At 34.8% G+C, this 22,133-nt stretch overlaps 1 protein-coding gene across 5 annotated transcripts in view; it reads left to right on the forward strand.

Moving 5' to 3' along the window:
* Positions 1–22,133, forward strand: part of HNF4G (hepatocyte nuclear factor 4 gamma) — a 129,768-nt gene that overhangs the window by 46,117 nt on the left and 61,518 nt on the right. For 2 of the 5 annotated variants that reach the window (XM_073892906.1, XM_073892907.1), the window contains one exon: positions 2,578–2,632. The exons of 2 other annotated variants lie outside the window; for them this stretch is intronic. The gene's annotated coding sequence lies outside the window, so the exon portion shown is untranslated. Of the gene's footprint in view, positions 1–2,577; positions 2,633–20,001; positions 20,123–22,133 lie in introns of those variants that run through there. One more of the 5 variants, XM_073892908.1, reaches the window with a different exon arrangement.

A 22,133-nucleotide genomic window follows, 5' to 3' on the forward strand; every position in this document is an offset into this window, starting at 1 on the left:
TTCTAGATGATTCTCTCACTACTCCAGCTATCATCCACTGTCTTCTACACTGAGTGAGTCATTCACCAGAGTCAGTTCAGATGTCACTTTTGCTCTTAGGCTTTGCCTGACTCTCACTCAGTATTCTCCTCCTGGGGTTTTTACAACATTCTACCCAAATATCCATTAAAGAAATTCTCTCTCGGATTCTTTACTTTTGATTATAAATGTATAAAAAATTGTGACATATAAAGAAGAAAATAAAGTCTATAGTAATCACTGTTCTCTGCTTAAGAGAATACAGTGAATATTTTGGTACTGTTTTGTTTTAAAGGTCAGTTGCCTTCATTTAACAACATGGCAGAGGCATTTTTTTCAATTACATCCCATTGTAAAAATTAATTTAGCTGTTTCTCTCTCACCCTAGATTGTTCATTCCTCTAAGGAGCATCTATTTTCACGTAATGCCTTACTTCCAGTGAACGGTGTAATGCCTGGCAAGTAGGAGGCATTTAATTAAGAGTTTTGTGAACGTTAAGTGAAATGGGAATATGTTTCTAAGTCCAATTACCTCAAGGAATCAGAAAAAGTTTAACTACAGTCAATGATAAAATCTACAAGTGGTAGTATTTTACTAATGTCAGGACATCTTGTTGTGTTAAATATCATTTTTTTTTTTTTTGAATGCTGACGCTGTGGGGAGGCAATAAGTATGTTGTAATTGTTTGTTAATCCTACTTTCCTTGTCTTGACCTTTGGAAATTATTTGCTGTAAGGAATTCAGGCACACAAGGCTTTAAATATTGATCAAATAATGCTGCAGGTTTAATACTGGTAAAAGATACAAAGGGTTAAATCATTCTAGTCTTTTTTTTTTTTTCTTTTAAAGACATGTGACTCTTTTGTCTGATCTCCTTATGGTCCTTGTCACAACTGTATGGCTTTTAATCACTCATACATTCAGTGAGTTACTGCACTGCTAGAACCTTAATAATGTTCTAGTTTGTTTGGATGATCTTCCTGATAAGGTCCTGACAGTCTCTCAGTATAATGGGGAGACAATCAAAATAAAAAATGCTCTAAGAGTTCGTGTAGCAGAGCATGCTATTATTTTTCACATCGTGCAAGGATATTAAAATACTGACTTCCATGCTTTTGATTGAGTTTGCGATGAAATTCAAGAAAAATTGAGAATTTGAATTATTCTATTGCTAGTAGGGACTATATATCATGAGCAGAAAGCAGGCATATATAACCAATTGTTGTATCATAACCTCAAGAGTGTCAGATTGTCCTTCTCTTATATGAGTTTCTGTAGTATGTATGAGCAATTAATTCATTATATAGCGCTTTTATATTCGCAGTTACCACGTGGAATTTTACAAAAATATCAGATGTCCACTTCAGTGCACATTGTTTGAATAAATAATAATAATGACATATCGAGAGAGTCTTTCAGATTTTTCAAGGTGCTTTCCATTAAATTATCTCATTTAACTCGCTAGCCCTCTTAAATAAGCAGTGGAATTATAATTCTCTACTTGCCCCCTCCATTCTGCCTCCTTCCCTCTTACTGTTTCCCTCTTCTAAAGGGGAAAATTTAGTGTATGGGAAGAGCACAGAATATGAATTCAGGTATTTAATTCCAACCTTGCTCCCACTGAATTATTTTGGGATTGGACAGATATTTGCATTTCTTAGAACCTTGGTTTCCTAATTGGCAAAATAAGAATAATGCAGAGCTATACTCCTCAAAGTTGTAAGGATTAAGGTGAAATATAGGAAACATAAAAAAACAAAAAGCAAAAAGCAAATGTAATGTCCTTGTTAGGTTCTTTTAAGGGGAGCTTGGGATAATAGAAAGAGAACATTTTAGCCTCACTGCTTCTTACAGTACTTGATCAAGTTATCTAACCTTGAGCTTCATTTTTCTCATGTATAAAATGGGCCTGATAATTCCTATCTTGTAAGGTTTTTAATAGAAAAAATAAGGAAATATATATACTGTTCCTAACACAGTTTTTGAAATATAGTAGTGTATAAACTCTAAAAATAATTTGCCTTCCTTCCTCCGTCTTTCCTACCTCATTTCTTCCTACCTTCTTCTTCTTTTTTTTTTTTTTAGATTTTATTTATTTATTTGAGAGAGAGAGAATGAGAAAGAGAGCATGAGAGGGGGAGGGCCAGAGGGAGAAGCAGACTCCCTGCCAATCAGGGAGCCTGATGCAGGACTCGATCCTGGGACTCCAGGATCATGACCTGAGCCGAAGGCAGTCACCCAACCAACTGAGTCACCCAGGTGCCCACCTACCTTATTCTTCTTCCTCCACCTCAACTTGTATGGGAGAGAAGATGAAGTACATGATTGCAAAATCTTGAGATTGAATAATTAAAACATTTTTAGCGTCGAGACTTTTCTCTTCTTTCAAACAAAATTGTAAGCTGCAGTTGAGGAAGGAGAAGGGGATCCAAGCCCCCATTCCCCTCTTTGGAATGAAGACCCTTCCTCTTATGCTTTAGTACCTCCCTTTATTCCTGAAAACTTTTCATAGTAGAATTTGAAAACCACTGATAGAGCGCAACCCCTTCATTTTACAGATAAGAAAACCGTACTTGAGAGAAGTTGAGTGACTGGCCTAAACTTGCAAAGCTGGTAAGTGGTGGGCTAAGGCTAGAACTCACTGTGTTTTCACTTTACCCTATTGTTTCCCTTACTAAGTGAAGGTACAGAGTGCAAATATATACGAGTAAGATTCCTCTCTTGAAGGATAGTACAGTCTATTTGTGGAGATGAAATTTAGATTAAAAATTTGAAATGTAAGGTAGCATGATATAGCTATGAAATGGATGGAATAGGTAAATACTTCAAGAATTGAGGAACACAGATGATCGTTCTCTTTTAGGATGGACTCTGCAAACTCCATGGGGGCAGGGACTTATTTGCTCATTGTCATTTTATTCCCAGTGCAGACAGAAATGCCCGACTTCCAACAAGACATTATTCCTTGTTCTTTTGAATGAAATGAATGAATGGTGTAATGAGGTATATAATTGAATCAAACTTAGAAAAAGTTCAGAGATTTAGATAATCTAGATCAGGGTGTTTGAACTGTGGGTTGCTCTTCATTATTGGGCGATGAAATAAGTTTAGTGGATCATGGTTTACATGTAAAAAGTTACAGTGTCATTATATCATGAACATTGTTTGGATTTATATGGGATACTGACATATAATACATATGTTTAATTGTGTATATACTTGGTCACAACTTATGTCTCACTTTAGGTCATGGTTAAAAATGTTTGAAAAATAGACAAAGGAAATACTAAAGTTTGAGGCAGGCATATAAATATTTTGTGGGAAAAAAACAAAAAAATAAACGTTTTGTGGAAGAATAGTAACTTTAACAGTTTTGCTAAGTCAGAGTTGAAAAAAATAGTGAAATCAAGATAAAGTTTATCCTGCGGAAGAGGAATACATTTGGTTCTTTAGTTACTGAAGATTCATTGGGGATCCTTTTTGCCTTCCACTGTCTCTACACTCTACACTAAAAGGATTTAACCAAACTACGCTTTAGAAAGATTAATTCATCAGGAAGGGTAAATTTGATCGGAACTGGGGAGACCAGAGAGAGGACTATGCAAAAGAGATATCACAGAATGAGGAGTTGTGGTCTTGACTGGTGACAGCTAGTAGAGAAAAAGTTTCTTGGCATGACTGGGGCAGAATGAGGTTAAAGAAAGTGAGTGGGTGATGTTGACATAGAGCCCAAATATCAAACAATTTCTTAGAACCAAGGGGGAAAAAATAAAGGAAAAAAAAATAGGACAATAGAATGAAGAGAAGGTTTTTGTTAAGATGGGAAAGAGATGAGCACCTTTGTAGGGTCAATTAGGGAGAGTGAATAGAGAACACTCCTAGACATGACTAGAAATGAATATAGACAAGACAGCAAAATTCTAGCTAAAGAGAAAACCTTGAAAGGAAGAGAATTCCCTTCTTTGAAATACCAGAGGGAATGAGAAGGATACTGATTGTAGGCAATAGAAACTTAAACTAAGTGGACAGGGACAACTATTTTATTTTTTTTTAAGATTTTATTTATTTATTTGAGAGAGAGAATGAGAGATAGAGAGCATGAGATGGGGGAGGGTCAGAGGGAGAAGCAGACTCCCTGCCGAGCAGGGAGCCCGATGCGGGACTCGATCCTGGGACTCCAGGATCATGAACTGAGCCGAAGGCAGTGGCTCAATCGACTGAGCCACCCAGGCGCCCCAGGGACAACTATTTTAATCAAGGATATGGTATTACGCTACTAATTTTGTGTTACTAACAAGAGACATTTATTAAGCGTGTAAAACATTTTATTTGCTGAATAGGAAGCATATGCTTAATTCACCCCAAATTCATCTAGGACACTACTGCCACTTGAGAGACTACAAAGTTTTGAGCATTCTCATTTATGGGTAAGTTAGGAAGTTAGAAAGAAGAGGAGTATTGTATGAAAATTTTGGATTCCCTGTTCTTAAAAATTACTTAAAATGAATTTGATAATGATAAAACAAGTTCAGAAAGCGAGAAATACAATTACAGAGTGTTAAAATATGTTCACATTAGTCAAGCCTTTTTTTTTTTTTTTTGGTTTGGTTTGGTTGATCTGCTATTCAGAGGAAATTTAGAGGTCAAGAATTGTACATAATTATAATTTAAATAAAAAGCCATTGCTTGACTTGTTTATTTAGAAAAGGAAACTAAATAATGCCCCTTTGTTGTTTACTGCAGGAAAGATATGATAGCATTATAGATGTCCCATAAACATGTGTTGGGTTTATATAATTAAGAGAGCATGAGTGTGTGTGTGTGTGTGTGTGTGTGTGTGTGTGTGTGTGTATGTATGTGTGTATAATGAAACTGTCTCTAGGCATAGTCAGGTACAAAGGTCCATCACTTAAGTCTCAGAACTAAATAAACATAGGAGTTTATGATTATTTTATTGAGCTTTCTTATTTTATGAGACACTAATGGTCCTTGGATCAGTTACATTGATGAGCACCGGAAACTTACAGCTTCAATTGTTTTTATTTTAAAGTGCTGAGAAGAAAATGCCCAGTTCCCAGTCTTATTTTTCATTTATAATAAACCATAGAAATAAATTTTTTTATTATAGAGAAGGAACTAAAATATATGTTAAGTGTTTGTAAGTGGCAATTTGTTTATGACTTTCTAATTTACTTTCAATTTCCAATGCAAATTGTTGGACTTCTGAGTTTAATTAAGTATATGTCTTACTATCAACTTCAATATCAGGCTTATGTTGCTTTTACACTTGCTGAACTTATTGGCAAAATTAACAGGGTTATGTGGGTTAGCATTTGTGAGAAAATAATGTGTCATGAAGCACAAATTTTTTTGTTTTGCTTTTGCATATACTGTAATTTATTTATGTCATTTGTATATTTTCATGTAATTTATTCATGTTATTTTTTTGAGAATTTCTTTCTGTATAACCTTCTATGGGAACTTGCAGGCCTAGCTGGAGCTATGCATCATCCCAGTTTAGTCTTTCCAAATTTGCCAACCAGGTAAGTCCCTCACCTCTTCTAGGGCTATGTAAATAAATCAGTGATGTGAGGTAAAGAGACAGCTCCAATTCCACAAAAAAAACATTTGAAGAGTGAGAAGTAAATGCCCCTGACCAAAGTATTAACATTCCTAATAGCGTGAATAGATCTAGTTTGAAAATTAAGCATAAAAGTTTCACTTACTGTAGTAGTTGATACTTTGGGTTACTTATCTATTTCAAAATAAAACTAAAGACTTAATATTTAGCTTTAGAATTAAATAACCTCCTTATTCAATTTTTTTGTCAGCATTTTGTCATTTTTACTGATAACACCTCTACTAGAGTTTGTCATATGAAGTAGAGGCATTTGCCAGTTTAGCCTCAGGTATCATAAATATATATATATATATATATATATATATATACACACACACACACATATATATATTTAGATTATCCTAAAGTTAAAAAGGAAACCATTTGACTTGATACATGAATGTGTTCCCTGTGGTCAAAGCTTACCATAAAATTTTGAGAGGATTCTTAGGTTAATTTTTGAATCATGGACTTTTAGTGCTAAAATGTTTATTAAAATCACACTATGGAGAATGAAAAATGTTATTGTCAGTTGAATCCTGTATATTTAGAATTAAATCCTTCAAGTTTCTTTATATGTATAAGAGTTGAAGAACAGTTAATTCTGGTGACCAAATTTGGAGTGTAAGGTCAAAGGCTATCTAAGCAAGAAACACCTATTTTCTAAGTATATAAATATTCTAAATAGGATTTATGTCCAAGTTAAATAAAACCAAAATCTAGTGTTTAGTGTTCTGCTAGACCTTGCATTTCTTTGTATTACCATTTACACCATTGTAAAAATTATGAAAACAAATTCTCATGATTCACGACCTTACATAAATTCAAATGATTTTGAAATTCAAATGATTCTGGGGACGGGATAAAAACCTTTTAGGGGAACTCCTAGATAAGAGAGCTCTAATAATACTTCCACAAGCATTTCTAAAGTCCTAAAACTTGTCATTATATAGATTCCAAAATCCAAGTCTTGTAGAATGGATTTTTTTTTAACAAATATTTTTTCTTTCAGTGAAGATGGTAAAATTTATAGCAAAGTAAGAGCTAGTTGAGTCTGGGAACAGAGTAGCTAATGGAGCCCACTCTAAAAACGAAATAAAGTGGTGTCTTCGACTCTGGAGTCCCCGCATGTGACGTGGTAACCTGAAGATGCATTCGGTATCAGATAAATTTAGGTTAGAATCTTGGTCTTGTCAGTGGTGCGTGTCCCTGCTCAAGTTACTGCACCTTTTGAGTCTCAGTTTTCTCATCTATAAAACTGGGGACAATAACACATCTTAGTGTAGGATCTGGTTAGGATTAAATGAGAAAAGGTGCTCACAAAATGCCTGGCTCAGAATTGGTCCCTCCTATGTACTCTCCTTTTCAAAGGCCACTCTCTGATTTGTCCTACCCTAGCTACAACACTTTGTAAAAGATAGATAGGCCGCCTATTAATATTATTCTCCTAGTTTTGCTCATGAAGGAAGGCAAATGATTGTTTTACCTAAGGGAATAGAAATGATTGCCTTTAACAGTCAGCAGTTATATACACCAAAAAGGGGGGGAGGAGGGTTATATTTCGTGCAAGTTAAACCTTTTATTTCTTGCTTATCTTAAGAATTGTAAAAATCTACCCTTTTTTTTTAGTTTTATAATCCATATGGAATATCTGGATTTTCTTCTGCCTTCGAAAAAAAATATGTGAATCCTTCATTTGTTTATAGTTTCAGACTAATAATAATTCACACTGAGTATTTTACAAATGTCAGTCACAATACTAAACGATTCCCATGTATTGACATACTCCTCAGTTATAGATGAGATATTATTTCATATTTACACATAAGGAAATTGAGGCGAAAAGAATTTAGGTACATTTCCCTGAGTTCGCATAACTAATAAGTGGTAGAGCCGGGATTTGAACTTTCGGAGACTGTCTTTAGAGCCATCCTCTTATTCACGGCACAGTAAATAATCAGAGATAAAGTCATTCTAGAAAAATAATACCAGGCTATGTCATTAATGAGGTTCTGTCACTTGTTTTTAAAGGTTTTTTTTTTTTTTTTTTTTGGTGTATGTGTATTGGTGTGTTTGGTGTAAAGAAATTGCTATGCTGTGTGAGTACTTAATTGCTGAATGAACATTTTGTTTATTAGAAACTAGATAACAAGAAGGAATATTAACAAGTGTTCTATATTTGTTTAACTACCATGGGTGTGGACATGAAGGAGCATTTTCCCATAAGCTGGAAAAAAATTGAAAAATACACCTTTGCAATCCCTAATGTTTAGATATTTTTTGGTGTTTAGGTAAGAATTTTGTTTTTGAAAAAAGTCCTGTGCAATTTAAGAACAGTGTAATTTTTATTGAATGTACGCTTAATTGCCCAACGGGTAATATTTTGGCTTATTTATGTTATATGTAAGGTAATTGTTTTATTAATCAAAATAATTTTAAAAGTTTATCAAGAATTAGTAACACAAACTGGAAAATATCTACCATGTGCAGTGAATTAAATCGAAACCTGGGGGAAATAACCTTCACTCTTTTGAAGAGGACACATATTGACTGTCCATGTGTGCAGCCACGGCGGGACCCAGGTTGGAGTGTCGGAGAGCAAAGCTCGCCTCTCTGGCAGAATCCTACAATATGCCTGCTCTTTAATATGCAAATGCAAGTCTTCTCGCTGATTTTCAGTTTCACATTAAAACATTTTTCATCAGGGAAACTAAGAGTGAATAATAAAGATAGCATTTAAAATAAAAGACAACTGTGCACCACCATTAATTTCTTCATACCTAAGTATCGGAATAATATTTTACCTTATTTCTTGAACCTTGCCCGAAAATAGCTGAGGTAATCCATAGCGTTATACATACTACTGCAGAGTAAGTAGAGGACCCTTGTCTCCAGTCCTAATAATGACCGTGAGCGAGAAACATCATTTCCCTAGGTCTCATTCTCCCGTGAGAGGTCGGAATTAGGTTGTTGGCTTTCAAAAAGTGCTCTGCCAAGTCCAACAGATCTGGAGTGCTTTAGTTTCCCACATAATTCTGACTTTATATTTTACCTCTTGGTTGCATGCTTGATATTTATTTAAAAGATACTTCCATAAAGTAAAGATTTGAAAAGTCCCTGGACTAGATTACATCTGGAAATCCGTCCACCTTTAACGTTTTATGATCCATTTCTTCTTTTCTAATTCCTGCGCTAGAATTAGACACAAAAATTACCAATGCTTTACATCCCAGACTTTACATGGGATACTCATTTACCCATTTTTACCAGTTGCAGTTCCAATTGTTTTTCAAGGTCCAACTCTATGGCCATCTCTGTGATGAATAGACTTAATAAGCCAGGGAAAAACTCTCCTTCCTTGGAATTTTAGTAACAGTATGTAAGCATATTTCTTTATGAGGCACTCACCTGTTCTTCATTCTATCATGGTTATTATGTCTTTGAAGAGTTGCCATCTCTAATTCCTGCAGGGGCGAGCGAGAGTGTGGGGATGAATAAAAGATGATGATGCAACGATAGGGCACTCCCTGGAGAGCACGTGTGTCATCAGGAGGGCTCAGAGCCTTAATGGGCTTCCTGGACACTGTCCACGGGGAAATTTAAGATCAATATTACCCAATTGTGTTTCAGTAAAACACTCGAATGTCTTATGAAAGTTTTAGTTTTTGGAAATTTACATTAAAAAATAAAAACCAAATAATACCAGAACAACAACAAAAAATGTGTGACGGCCAATTATGCACACCTCTGGACTGCGCATGCATGTGTGTCTTCATTCCTTAACATGAATACAATCTATTTATGCCTTTGTTCAGCAAGAACATTTAGTGTATTTTCAGATAGCCTTTTTATATGGGCCTGAGTAAAATCATGCTATTGATAAAAACTAGTGAAAACTTGACTGTCAAGAGCAATATGACAATATCCTCAAAATGATAAAATTGTAAGTGGGTCATCTTCGAAGACAAAATCTTTTGCGCTTCACCTCGGTGTCCTCTACTTGATGCTCTGCAGTATAATGTAAATACCTTCCAGAACGAGAAGGAGATTAAGGAACATTTCACAGTTTTACTCTATTTGAGTAAGAGGCAGATGGATTGGCCAGTAGCCTAGAAGAAAAGTCTCATCTGGAAATTGAGGAGGGTTTTAGTGCCAGCTTCTGTTAATCGCGAAGGAGATAATTTCTATTAGAGACTGGTTTTCTTTTTTGTTGCTTTTCCTGAGCAACTTTAGTACTCACTAAATAAACTAGGATATGCCAGAATACTGACAAGTTTATATTCTTTTAAATATTGATCTGCTGGTGATCACACTTTACTTACTCTCATCAGAAAAGTTTTAATTTTCAAGTATCCAGGCAAAATTTTAAGCACTCATATTATAATTCTCTATATAACAGTGATAGTGTTGTTTATATCAGATTTATACTAGTGTTTTATTATTGTTTCCTATTTGAAGTAATTCCCAATTAAGCTTTCATATTCTAGTTAAAATTTTAATCTAATGCGTTATTCTGTTTATGACTAAATAACAGAGTATTCAGTAGTGACTGGGCATTTAGGAAGGATGCTTGGACACTTCTGAACTCCATGGCCTATGAACTTCACATGCACCAACAAATAAGAGTTTGAAATGATGTGTTTATGATTAAGATGACAGCTTCCCAATCATGAGGAAATCACCCATTGTTGATCATTTTGCACTTTACTAAAATAAGTATAAAATTGATTATATTTCTAAAAAAAAGTGAGTGATGACTTATTAAAATAGGTATTCATTTATTTCAAATAGTTTGAATAAAATTTCTCTTGATTTCATTTTAGTAAATCAGCCAAGAGAAGTTCACATTTTCTTTCCAGCACAAATGTAATTCTTTAAGGAGTTTGGATGGTTCAGAGTTCTCTGCCCCACTCAGTACCTTGTCTTTGTAATAGTCATGTTAACAAAGTAGGCGGAGATGATCTTTTATTATAAAAAAAGGATAATCCACCTATTTTCCCCATGGAAATTCCCGCTGTTGCAGGGCCCCTCCCTGCACAGACGCTTGCAGTTCTGCCATTTCTTTCTCGGCCTTTGTTACACTGCCCCCTGCATCTCACCAAGTGGCTTCACAGCGTCAATTGTTCTTACTACTCATCTGTCTTTTCTCCCTAAAAAAGTATACAGTCTGTGCAACTTTTCACTGAAGTTCAGTATCATTTATCTAAAGCTGAGCTTATTCAGTGATAAGCCTACTTTCTTTAAACCCAAGGAGAAAGCTAATATTTAAATAGAAAGTAGATAATATTTTTAAACGAAGTATGTACCAGATATTTTCCTTGAAGATTTATCATAATAGCATCCATTGCAGGACTAAACAGGCTAAGATCTTAATAAGTACTGTTAGTTATAGTTGCTTAGAACTCTTTCCATATGTTAATATACTTGGTCAATAATAAGTAACAGCATTGATGAAAAGAATAACCAACTTCACACAATTTTCTATGCAGATGACACTTTGATATGAAATACCTCATTGGATTATAACTACCCTAGTCTTAGTATTAGTATTAGTATTAGTAATGTTATTACAGATACTATTAGAGATTCAAAAGTTAGATTAAGAAAGACTAAAGTTAAGGAAGCCAGTGGATGGCAGCTTTCAGAATGTAAATCTTTCACTCTTTAAATGAAATAAAATTTTGGCAAAACTGACAGTATTTTTCTTTTTGACCCAATATATCATTATGGGACAATAATCTCAAGCAAATGTGAATTTTTAATCTCAGCATTTCTTAAAATAGAAATTATTAGAAACAAATCAAACTATTGAATAGGAGAATGGTTAAGTATATTATTATCCATCTTCATGATAAGCTTTAAGCCTGCATTACAAATTTCTTTTACAGTTTATTATTTTTTAAGTTTTTATTTTAATTCCAGTTCATTAATATACAGTGTATCATTAGTTTCAGGTGTATCATGTAGTGATTCAACACTTCCACACAACACCTGGTGAGGTGCTCATCACAGGTGCACTCCTTAATCCCATCACCTATTTAATAACGCATCCCCCGAACCACCTCCCCTCTGGTGACCATCAGTTTGTTCTCTATTATCAAGAGTCTGTTTCTTGGGCACCTGTTTTCTTGGGTGGCTCAGTCGGTTAAGCATCTGCCTTCGGCTTAGGTCATGATCCCAGGGTCCTGGGATCAAGTCCCGCATCAGGCTCCCTGCTAGGTGGGGAACCTGCTTCTCCCTCTGCCCCTCCCCCCTGCTTTTGCGCTCTCTCACTCTCTCTGCACTCTCTCAAATAAATAAAATCTTTAAGAAAAAGAGTCTGTTTCTTGATTTGTCTCTCTTATTTTCCTTTTTCACTTTGTCATGGTTTGTTTCTTAAATTCCATATATGAGTGAAATTATATGTTATTTGTCTTTCTCTGACTTACTTATTTCACTTAGCATAATACTTTCTAGCTCCAACCATGTTGTTGCAAATGGCAAGATTTCATCCCTTTTTATGGCTAACTAACACTCCATTGCATGTCTGTATGTGTGTGTGTGCATATATAGATATATAGATATAGATCTATGCCTCACATCTTCTTTATCCATTCATCAATTGATGGACACTTGGGCTGATTCCATAATGTGGTTAATGTAAATAATGCTGTTATAAACATTGGGGTGCATGTATCCCTTTGAATTAGTGGGGTTTTTTTTTTGTATTTTATGGGTAAATACCCAGTAGTGTGATTGCTGGACCATAGGGTTTAGGTCTATTTTTAACTTTTTGAGAAGCCTCCACACTGTTTTCCACAGTGGCTGTACCAGTTTGCATTTCCACCAAAAATGTAAGAGGATTCCTTTTTTCTCCACATCCTTGCCAACACCTGTTGTTTCTTGTATTGTTGATTTTAGCCATTCTGACAGGTGTGAGGTGATATCGTATTGTAGTTTTGATTTGCGTTTCCTTGATGATGAGTGATGCTGAGCATCTTTTCATGTGTTTGCTGGCCATCTGTATGTTTTCTTTGGAGAAATGTCCGTTCATGTCTTCTGCCCATTTTTTAATTGGGTTATTAATTTTTTGGGTGTTGAGTTGTTTAAATTCTTCGTATATGTTGGATACTAACCCTTTATCGGATGTGTCATTTGCAGATATTTCCTTCCATTCTGTAAATTGCCTTTTAGTTTTGTTGAATGTTTCCTTCTCTGTACAGAGCTTTTTATTTTGATGTAGTTCCGATAGTTTATTTTTGCTTTTTTTTCCCTTGCTTCAGGAGACATATCTAGTTGCTATGGTTGATATCAAAGAAATTACTGCCTGTGTTCTCTTCAAGGATTTTGATGGTTTCAGGTCTCACATACAGGTCTTCAATTCATTTTGAATTATTTTTGTGTATAGTGTAAGAAACTGGTTCAGTTTCTTTCTTTTGCTTGTTGCTGTCCAGTTTTCCCAACACCATATGTTGAAGAGACTGTCTTTTTCCCATTGGATATTCTTTCCTGCTTTGTTGAAGATTATTTGACTATATAATTTTGAGTTTACTTGTGAGTTTTCTGTTCTGTTCCATTAATCTATGTGTCTGTTTTTGTGCCAGTACCATACAGTTTCAATTACTACAGCTTTGTAATATAAATTGAAATCTAGAATTGTGATGCCTCCAGCTTTGGTTTGCTTTTCAAAATTGCTTTGACTATTTGGAGTCTTTTGTGGTTCCATACAAATTTTAGGATTGTTCTAGTTCTGTGAAAAATGCTGTTGGTATTTTGATAGGGATTACATTAAATGTGTAGATCGCTTTGTGTATTATAAACATTTTAACAATATTTGTTCTTCCAATCCCTGAGCATGGAATGTTTTTCCATTTCCTTTTGTCATCTTCAACTTCTTGTTTTATACTGTTAAGAGTATAGGCCTTTCACCTCTTTGGTTAGGTTTATTCCAAGGTAACTTACTGTTTTTGGTGCAAATGTAAATTAGATTGTTTTCTTAATTTCTCTTTCTGCTGCTTCATTATTGATGTTCTGAAAGAAACAGATTTCTATACATTGATTTTGTATCCTGAGACTTTTCCTGAAGTCATTTATTAGTTCTAACATTTTTTTGGTGCAGTCTTTGGAACCCCAAAAAACTACATATAGTATGTCATCTGCAAATAGTGAAAGTTTTACTTCTTCTTTTCCAGTTTTGATGTCTTTTATTTCTTTTTGTTGTCTGATTGCTGAGGTTAGGACTTCCAGCAGTAGGTTGAATAAAAGTGGTCAGCATGGACATCCTTGTCTTGTTCCTGACCATAGGGGAAAAGCTCTCAGTTTTTCCCCATTAAGGATGATGTTAGCTGTGGGTTTTTCATAGGTGGCCTTTATTATGTTGTGGTATGTTCCCTCTAAACCTACTTTGTTGAGGGTCTTTACCATGAATGGATGCTATATTTTGTGAAATGCTTTTTCTGCTTGTATTGAAATGATCATATGGCTCTTTATCCTTTCTGTTATTTTGATATATCACTTTGATGGATTTGCAAATATTAAATCACCCTTGCAACCCAGGAATAAATCCCACTTGATCATGGTGAATGATTTTTTTTTAATGTATTATTAGAGTCCTTTTGCTAGTATTTTGTTGAAGATTTCTGCATCTGTGTTCATCAGGATATTGGCCTGGAGTTCTCTTTCTTAGTGGTGTGTTTATCTCGTTTTGCTATCAGGGAAATGCTATCCTCATTGAATGAATTTGGAAGTTTTCCTTCCCTTTTTCTATCTTTTGGAATAGAGAGGAATAGTATTAACTCTTCTTTAAATGTTTGGTAGAATTCGCCTGTGAAGCCGTCTGGTCCTGGACTTTTTTTACGGGGGAGCTTTTTGATTACTGATTCAGTTTCTTTGCTAGTTATCAGTCTGTTCAAATTTTCTATTTCTTCCTGTTGCAGTTTCAGTTATTTATATGTTTCTAGAAAGTTATCCATTTTTGCTAGGTTGTCCAATTTGTTGGCATATAGTTTTTCATAATATTCTCTTATAATTGTATTTTTGTTATTTCTCCTCTCTCATTTGTGATTTTATTTGAGTCCTTTCTCTTTTTCTTGGTAAGTCTGGCTAGAGGTTTATCAATTTTATTGAATTTTTTTCAAAGAACCAGCCCCTGGTTTCATTGATCTGTTCTGGTTTTTTTTTTTTTTTTTTAGTTTCTATATCATGTATTTCTGCTCTAATCTTTATTATTTCCTTCCTTATGCTGTTTTTAGGTTTTGTTTGTTCTTTTTCTAGCTCCTTTAGGTGTAAGGTTAGGTTGTTTACTTGAGATTATTCTTCCTTCTTGAGGTAGGCCTGCATTGCTATAAGCTCCCCTCTTAACAACCTCTTTTGCTGCATCCCAAAGGTTTTGGACCATTGTGTTTTCATTTTCATATGTTTACATGTACTTTTTAATTTCTTCTTTAATTTCCTGGTCGACCCATTCATTTTTTAGTAGCATGTTATTTAACCTCCATTTATTTGTGGTCTTCCCAGATTTTTTTCTTGCGGTTGACTTTTAGTTTCATAGCACTGTGGTCAGAAAAGATGCATGGTAGTGCATCTTTTTGAATTTTTTGAGGCTTGTTTTGTGGGCTAATATGTGATCCGTTCTGGAGAATGTTCCATGTGCACTTGAAGAGAATGTGTATTCTGCTGTTTAAGATGGAATGTTCTGAATATTATCTGTTAAATCCATCTGTTTCTGTGTGTCATTCAAAGCCATTGTTTCCTTGTTGATTTTCTGTTTAAATGACCTGTCTGTCGATGTAAGTGGGGCTTTAAAGTCCCCTACTATTATTGCATTATTATCAATGAGTTCCTTTATGTTTGTTATTGTTTTATGCATTTGGGTGCTTCTATGTTGGGTGCATAAGTATTTACAATTGTTATATCAGAAAATGTTCACAGGTAATGGTAAGTGAAAAGAGCAGGATATACAAATATACAATGCATAATATCATAATTATGGAAACATACCTCTGAGTCCTGAGCCTAAATGCTCCAATGTGCAAAGCATCTTACCCATCATAGGATATCAGGGCCTTCTCTGGAATTCTCTTGGTCCACTTCTTTGCCTGGCTCCTCCTCCTTCAGGTCCCAGATTAAATGTTACTTTCTCAGGAAAGCATTTGCTGACCCTCAGGGTCACTTCAGACTAAGTATGCTCCCTCTCCGGTGACATATTCTCATAACACTTAAATTTTCCTTCATAATACTTTTTATGATTACAATTAATCACCTTGTGGTATCTTTTGAATATCTGTCTTTCTCAATGGACTCTACGCTTCGTTTGAGCAGTAACTGTGTCAGCCTTGTTTGCTCAAATACCTGGAACAGACACTGGGACATAGAATGAATTCAGTAAATACTTGTTGAAGAAATGAATGAATGAATGCATGCATGCATGCAAGGCACTGTGCTAACTCTTCATGTACTCTTATTGAGACCCCACAAAAATGTTATGGAGTAGGGAACATCTTTGTCACATTTAATGAATAAAGAAACTAAATCTAAGAGAAAATTGTCCACAGTTATATAGCAAGTAAGTGGGACAGCTTAAATTTAAACCCTGATATCTTGAATTGTAGTGACCAAGCTTTTAGCCTCTGATTGTGTAAGTGGTTGCACAACTAATGCAACTAATAAGACAATTATATCCTGTTGAACTATATTAAATGGTTATATTCATAGGTCAAATATGGTAATATATCACCAATTTCCTATTTATTAATAATAATGATAAGTGAAAATAGTGGTAGAAATGCTATATGTTTTTTTACATACTGTACTACATTTCTCAAATTTTCTATACCAAGTATTTATTATTTTCTATAAAAAGAAAGACAGTTATAGGGGCACCTGTGTGGCTCAGTCGGTTAAGTGTGTGCCTTCTGCTCAGATTGTGATCCTGGGGTCCTGGATGGAGTCCTGCCTCGGGCTCTCTGCTCAGCGGGGAGTCTGCTTTTCCTCTCCCTCTGTGTGCACTTTCTCCCCCTCTCTTTCTCTTTCTTTCTCTTTCTCTCTCCTCAATAAATAAAATCTTTAAAAAAAAAAAAGATAGTTATTAAAATCTATTCACTCCCAACTGGTGAAGCTAGATCTCAAGTCCATTTCTTTGGCACCAAATCCCAAAGAATTACCACTGAGTAAATAGACTGTGAAAGAGAACATCAGAGTTCTGCGTATTGCAAAATTGATAACTCTCTTGTGATTTGGTGTACAATTGACAACTGATCAACTTTTCTGGTTAATGTAATCCAAAGTCAATCTTTAAAATACATTTTTAAAATTTCCATTTGAAATTCTATGTAAAATCTAAGGCTGCAGAACAAGAAGCCACATTAAGTGTATACCATTGAGACTCTTAATGTATTGAGCTGGTTAAATATATTTCTTTATAATATGCCTTTCACCTTTTCTGATATTTTTTCTCACACTGCTAGCAGTCAAATTTATAGCATCGATTGAGTTTTAAAGACACATGTTTTATTTATTACAAGCATTAGTATTCAAGATAAACTTAGCTTTCAAAAGTTAGTTTTGTTCCTGAAAACCACCAAGGTAACATAATTTAAAATTTACGTCTATAGTTTTCATCATACTTTTTCTTTTGACTTCCCTTCCCATGATTGCTATCTTGAAATAGATACAAATGAGCAAGGACTATAAATAACAACAGGTTCCTACCACTCTACTTGTTAAATACTTTTAACAGGAAATGATAAACTATCTTGGGATATAGCATTTGATAGGCATGGAATTAGGTCATGCTGCCTAAACACAGATCCTGATGATTGTCATAGCTGCTGGCTCCATATAAGTCTACTTCAGCTGCCCTTTATACACTGGGTCCTAAGTGATTATACAGGGCCATTCTTACATATTACCCACCAGTCTTGAATGAATGAACAGCCTGTACCCTACCTGGATTCTTAATTTTTAGCTGTTGTTTTTTGATGATCACATTGGACTTTTTGGCCCTGACCTTACAGATGACCTTGATTATTCTTCCTTTGCACATTGTCCTTAAAGACCAGCCTTTGCCAAATTATTTCTCCTTAAGCCCTCTACATGTCTTAAAGTAAAACTTTCATTGCCCCTTTTAAAGGGGCCCCAGCATAATTTCTTTCTGAAAATTTTAGGAATTTTAGTGAATTTTAATAACTAGATTTAAATAACCTGACTTGGCTTTCCTTTTTCCTTCATTGATCACATGCATGTTGAGTTTGTGTTATCTGAAGAGGAGTGAGCTAAGTCTTAAGAGGGAAGACAAAATACACTTAAACAATAGTCCTTGCCTAACAATATTGTATACTTTAGTTAAATTAGTAATAATTTGCTATGGTTCATCTGCAGAAATCAGTCTGTATCCTTTTGGATGGAACCTGGCCAAATTCAAGCAAATAACAAACAAAAATTTAAAAACATTTTCTAAGCTTAAAATTTTAAAGTTGATTTTGGAAATTCACTCCAAAAGGGAATTCAAAAACTGAGTAATTTAAAAATCTTATTTAACATCTCAACAATTTAAAATATGATAAAACTTAGTAACCCACTTGTTTCTTCACTCACTCTTTTCTGAATGATGTCAATGCTGTAAGACTCATTTTTAAAATCTTTAATTTCCTTCCTTCAAAATCCTTAATTTCCAATCTTCAATTATGAGTTGTCCTCTGAATTTCAGATGTAACTAGAGTTAGAGTAATGTAATTGCCCAGTTATTCATGCTAATTATTCTTATCAATTTTTCTCTCCACAAATAGGTTAAGACTCCTTGAGAATAGAAAGGGTGTTTTCTATCTTTATGTCCTCAGACCCTAGCACAGTGGTATTCCTCACTACGGACCACTTGATAGGGAGTTTAGAAATTGCTTCTGTTATATATAATTTGACAAAATTGAAGATTTGGACATTTTGAACAATAAGCTTAGAATCACGCAATCTTAGAACCTTTAAGCATTAGGAATTTTAAGGATTAATATGACAAATTCTTCACGGTACAGATAAGACTGAGATTTAAATGGAGACAGTATGGATCACACATTCCTGGTAGATTTTATCTCAGTGTCTTTGATATCCTTTCTTATTCTGTTTCCTCAAACTTTAAGTGGAATATATGTGTTGTGATGGTTCTCATTTGTTAAAAGATATTAAAAGAAAGTGTCTCATTTTTGCTTTGGTCAGAAAGGCAGAAACTTTAGGAATTTGAAGCAGGAAGGGATTAAATTCAAGAAACACAAGGCTCACACCACCATTGGAAAGCCTAGCGAAATAAAATTCAGGAAAGAATGCTATTAGCTTTCAGGTTCACTGCTAACTTTGGAGTCAGGGAGCTGCCATCACTGATCAGACTATCTCCAACACCAAGGTGGCTGAGTTCCATGAAAACAGCAGAGGCCTTTATAAGAACTTCTGTATGGTGAAGTTCAGGCATTTATTTGCTTCCTACTGTTCATGAGCAATAGCGTCTGCATCTCTTTCACCTTCTAAATGTTATGCAAATGTTTCTAAATCGCAGAATCTGAACTGGAAAAAGAAATTTATTCTTCTATTTGCATCTTATTAGTTTTCTATTCCAACAGTTTGGTGCCTTTCCACACACCTCAATAGCTCACAAATGATCAACCTGCTATGCCACTGAACGGTAATTGATGTTTATAATAGAATTGTTAGTGCTGGAAGGAACTGGAACTAAATTGAACCCATCTTCTCATTTAAAAGATCAAAATGGGGTTGGAGAGCCACTTTTTTAAAAACCTACTTCCTTGGCTAGAGATGGAGGGTTTTCCACTACATGTGGCTCTGAACCTACTCATTGCTCTATGCTTACAGTCAATTTAATTTTATGACTTTCTGATTTAATGAGATAAGTACTTCTTATGCCTGATTACTTAGTGCTAAGACCACATTTTAGTTTTTATAAGACACACTTCAAAAATTTTTACTTGGTCTTATCCCATATGTACAGACTGAAAAGGAGTTAAGACTGCTCATTGCTGTTCCAAGATGAACTCACCATTTTATCTGATGACTTACAAACGGGAAAGTTGACCAATAAATCTATTTAATCAGGTCTCTCAATATTGTGAATGACCCTCCTGGTAGCGAGATATTATAAGTCTATTGTGGCCACTTCTCATTTTTACTTGTTGTTCTGGATGGAACTTGCTGTGGCACTAGGGCTTTCTTAAGAATAAACCATTCCAAAATCACACTGTTATTATAGGTTGCTTTGTCCTCAGGCTTTCCAGTATTCCTTTTGGGCTATTGGTCTTTCAACATGCAGTTAGGGGATTAAAGTAAATCATTTAATCCATGCAGCATGTCACTCAATAGTATACTTTTGGAAATTGTTTCCACAGGAGCACCAGTGAAAGCAGCCAGTCTGAGATATTGACACTATAGAAAAAACTGACAGCTTACTCCTTGTATTGATTCTACTCTTCTCTACAAATATAGACTCCGTTCCCTACCACAGCTTTGTAAGTGGTGACTGCTGAGGTTTCTAAATTGCTTTGTAAATTATTTATTACTTGACACCTTGTAAAGACCTCTTTTCTTCTTGTCTGACTTGCTTGTGATTTCTAAGGTCTCCTACAGATTGAAAGGTCTCAGTGTATACTGACCACACCTTCCTATAGGTTTTTCTTATTACTTTATGTTGGAAATAGGACTTGTTCTACCATATCATGATCATGCCTGTTGTCATTCTTATGCCTGCTCTGCTGTCTACAGATTGTCAGAAATGCTTATATACACATGTTCCCCATTGAGTGCTGGACAGGCTGGTAATTTGGAGCCTGGTCCTGGGCAACTAAGTAACATATTTTCAAATTTAAAAACTTTTATAATATTTGAAGGCCATTTATTTAATATTGGAGGAAACAGCTTTTATCAGTAAAAATTGTCAGATCAGATACACATTTAATTCACATACACTGATATAGTAGAGTCAATGTTCTGAAAAAAATTTGCAGATGCTTTTTTAAAATTTATTCTCTTCTTACTTCAGTTTTCTCTTATGATTCTGTGTACCATAAAAATTTTAAGGTTCATAATATAGATAATAAAAAACAGACTTTTGTGTCAAGTAAACCAGGCAGTTTGGAGATTGTGACTGCCTGATATTAGCTGACTGAAATCATACACACAAATACAAAAATACTCAACAGACAAAGCTCTGTGCTTAACAGTATGAGTTTCTTCCTCCCTTTCTCCCTGGTTTCCTTGGACTTTTCAAGGTTATCTCCACCATTTATGAGCTTCTGTGACTTGACAAAAGTAATGTAGGCTTTGTACATAACAGTTTCTTCTATAAAATGAAATAATAATAACTACCCAAAGAGTGATTGGAAGAATAAATGTGATAATATATGGTCTTAGAACAAGCACATATTAGGTCTATATCATGATTATGATATAACTGGTACATAATTTTTGCTAAATAACTTAATTTTATGATGTTTATATTTTTATAAAATACCAATAGATACTTGTTGAAAATAAAGAAAATATGCAGTGAATAATGGTACATTAAAACCATAGCATCTTTTAGGAAATTTTTTTCTAATTACAGAAATTTAAGGAGCATGAAAACATACTTGTATGATCACTGTAATTCTCAATGAAATCAGGAATACAAATCTGTTGGAAGACACAGGTTTAGATCCATTATGAAGATTTATAAGCAGAGGAAGCCAGCTATTTCCAGACAGACTGATGTGGGCAAGAGAGAACACAGGAAAAGCAAAGGTGGAAACCAGCAAGCATCTTTAGAGAATGAGGCCATCGTAGCCATTACACATTAAGTCTGTTTCAGTGATATTCTTCCCAGGCAAAGTTTAGTCCAGGCAATGTTGATTTTTTTGTCCACTGTTTTGTGCCAACATACATTGTTATGACCTTGATTCATTCTTTCCCTGCATACTTTAATGGCAATTGCTTTTTTTAAATTTTATTATGTTATGTCACCATACATTACATCATTAGTTTTTGATGTAGTGTTCCATGATTCATTGTTTGCATATAACACCCAGTGCTCCATTCAGTACGTACCCTTTTTAATACCCGTCACCAGGCTAACCCATCCCCCCACTCCCCTCCCCTCTAGAAGCTTCAGTTTGTTTCTCAGAGTCCATAATCTCTCATGGTTTGTCTCCCCCTCCGATTTCCGCCCCCTTCATTTATCCCTTCCTACTATCTTCTTCTTTTTTTTTTTTTTAACATATAATGTATTATTTGTTTCAGGGGTACAAGTCTGTGATTCAACAGTCTTATACAATTCACAGCACTCACCATAGCACATACCCTCCCCAATGTCTATCACCCAGCCACCCCATCCCTCCCACCCCCACTACTCCAGCAACCCTCAGTTTGTTTCCTGAGATTAAGAATTCCTAATATCAGTGAGATCATATGATACATTTCTTTCTCTGATTGACTTATTGCTTTAGCATAATACCCTGTAGTTCCATCCACGTTGCAAATGGCAAG

The sequence above is a fragment of the Callorhinus ursinus genome, unplaced genomic scaffold (genome assembly GCF_003265705.2).
Source record: "Callorhinus ursinus isolate GAN/ISIS: 27379988/994484 unplaced genomic scaffold, GSC_fseal_2.0 scaffold5, whole genome shotgun sequence".
Taxonomy (NCBI): domain Eukaryota; kingdom Metazoa; phylum Chordata; class Mammalia; order Carnivora; family Otariidae; genus Callorhinus; species Callorhinus ursinus.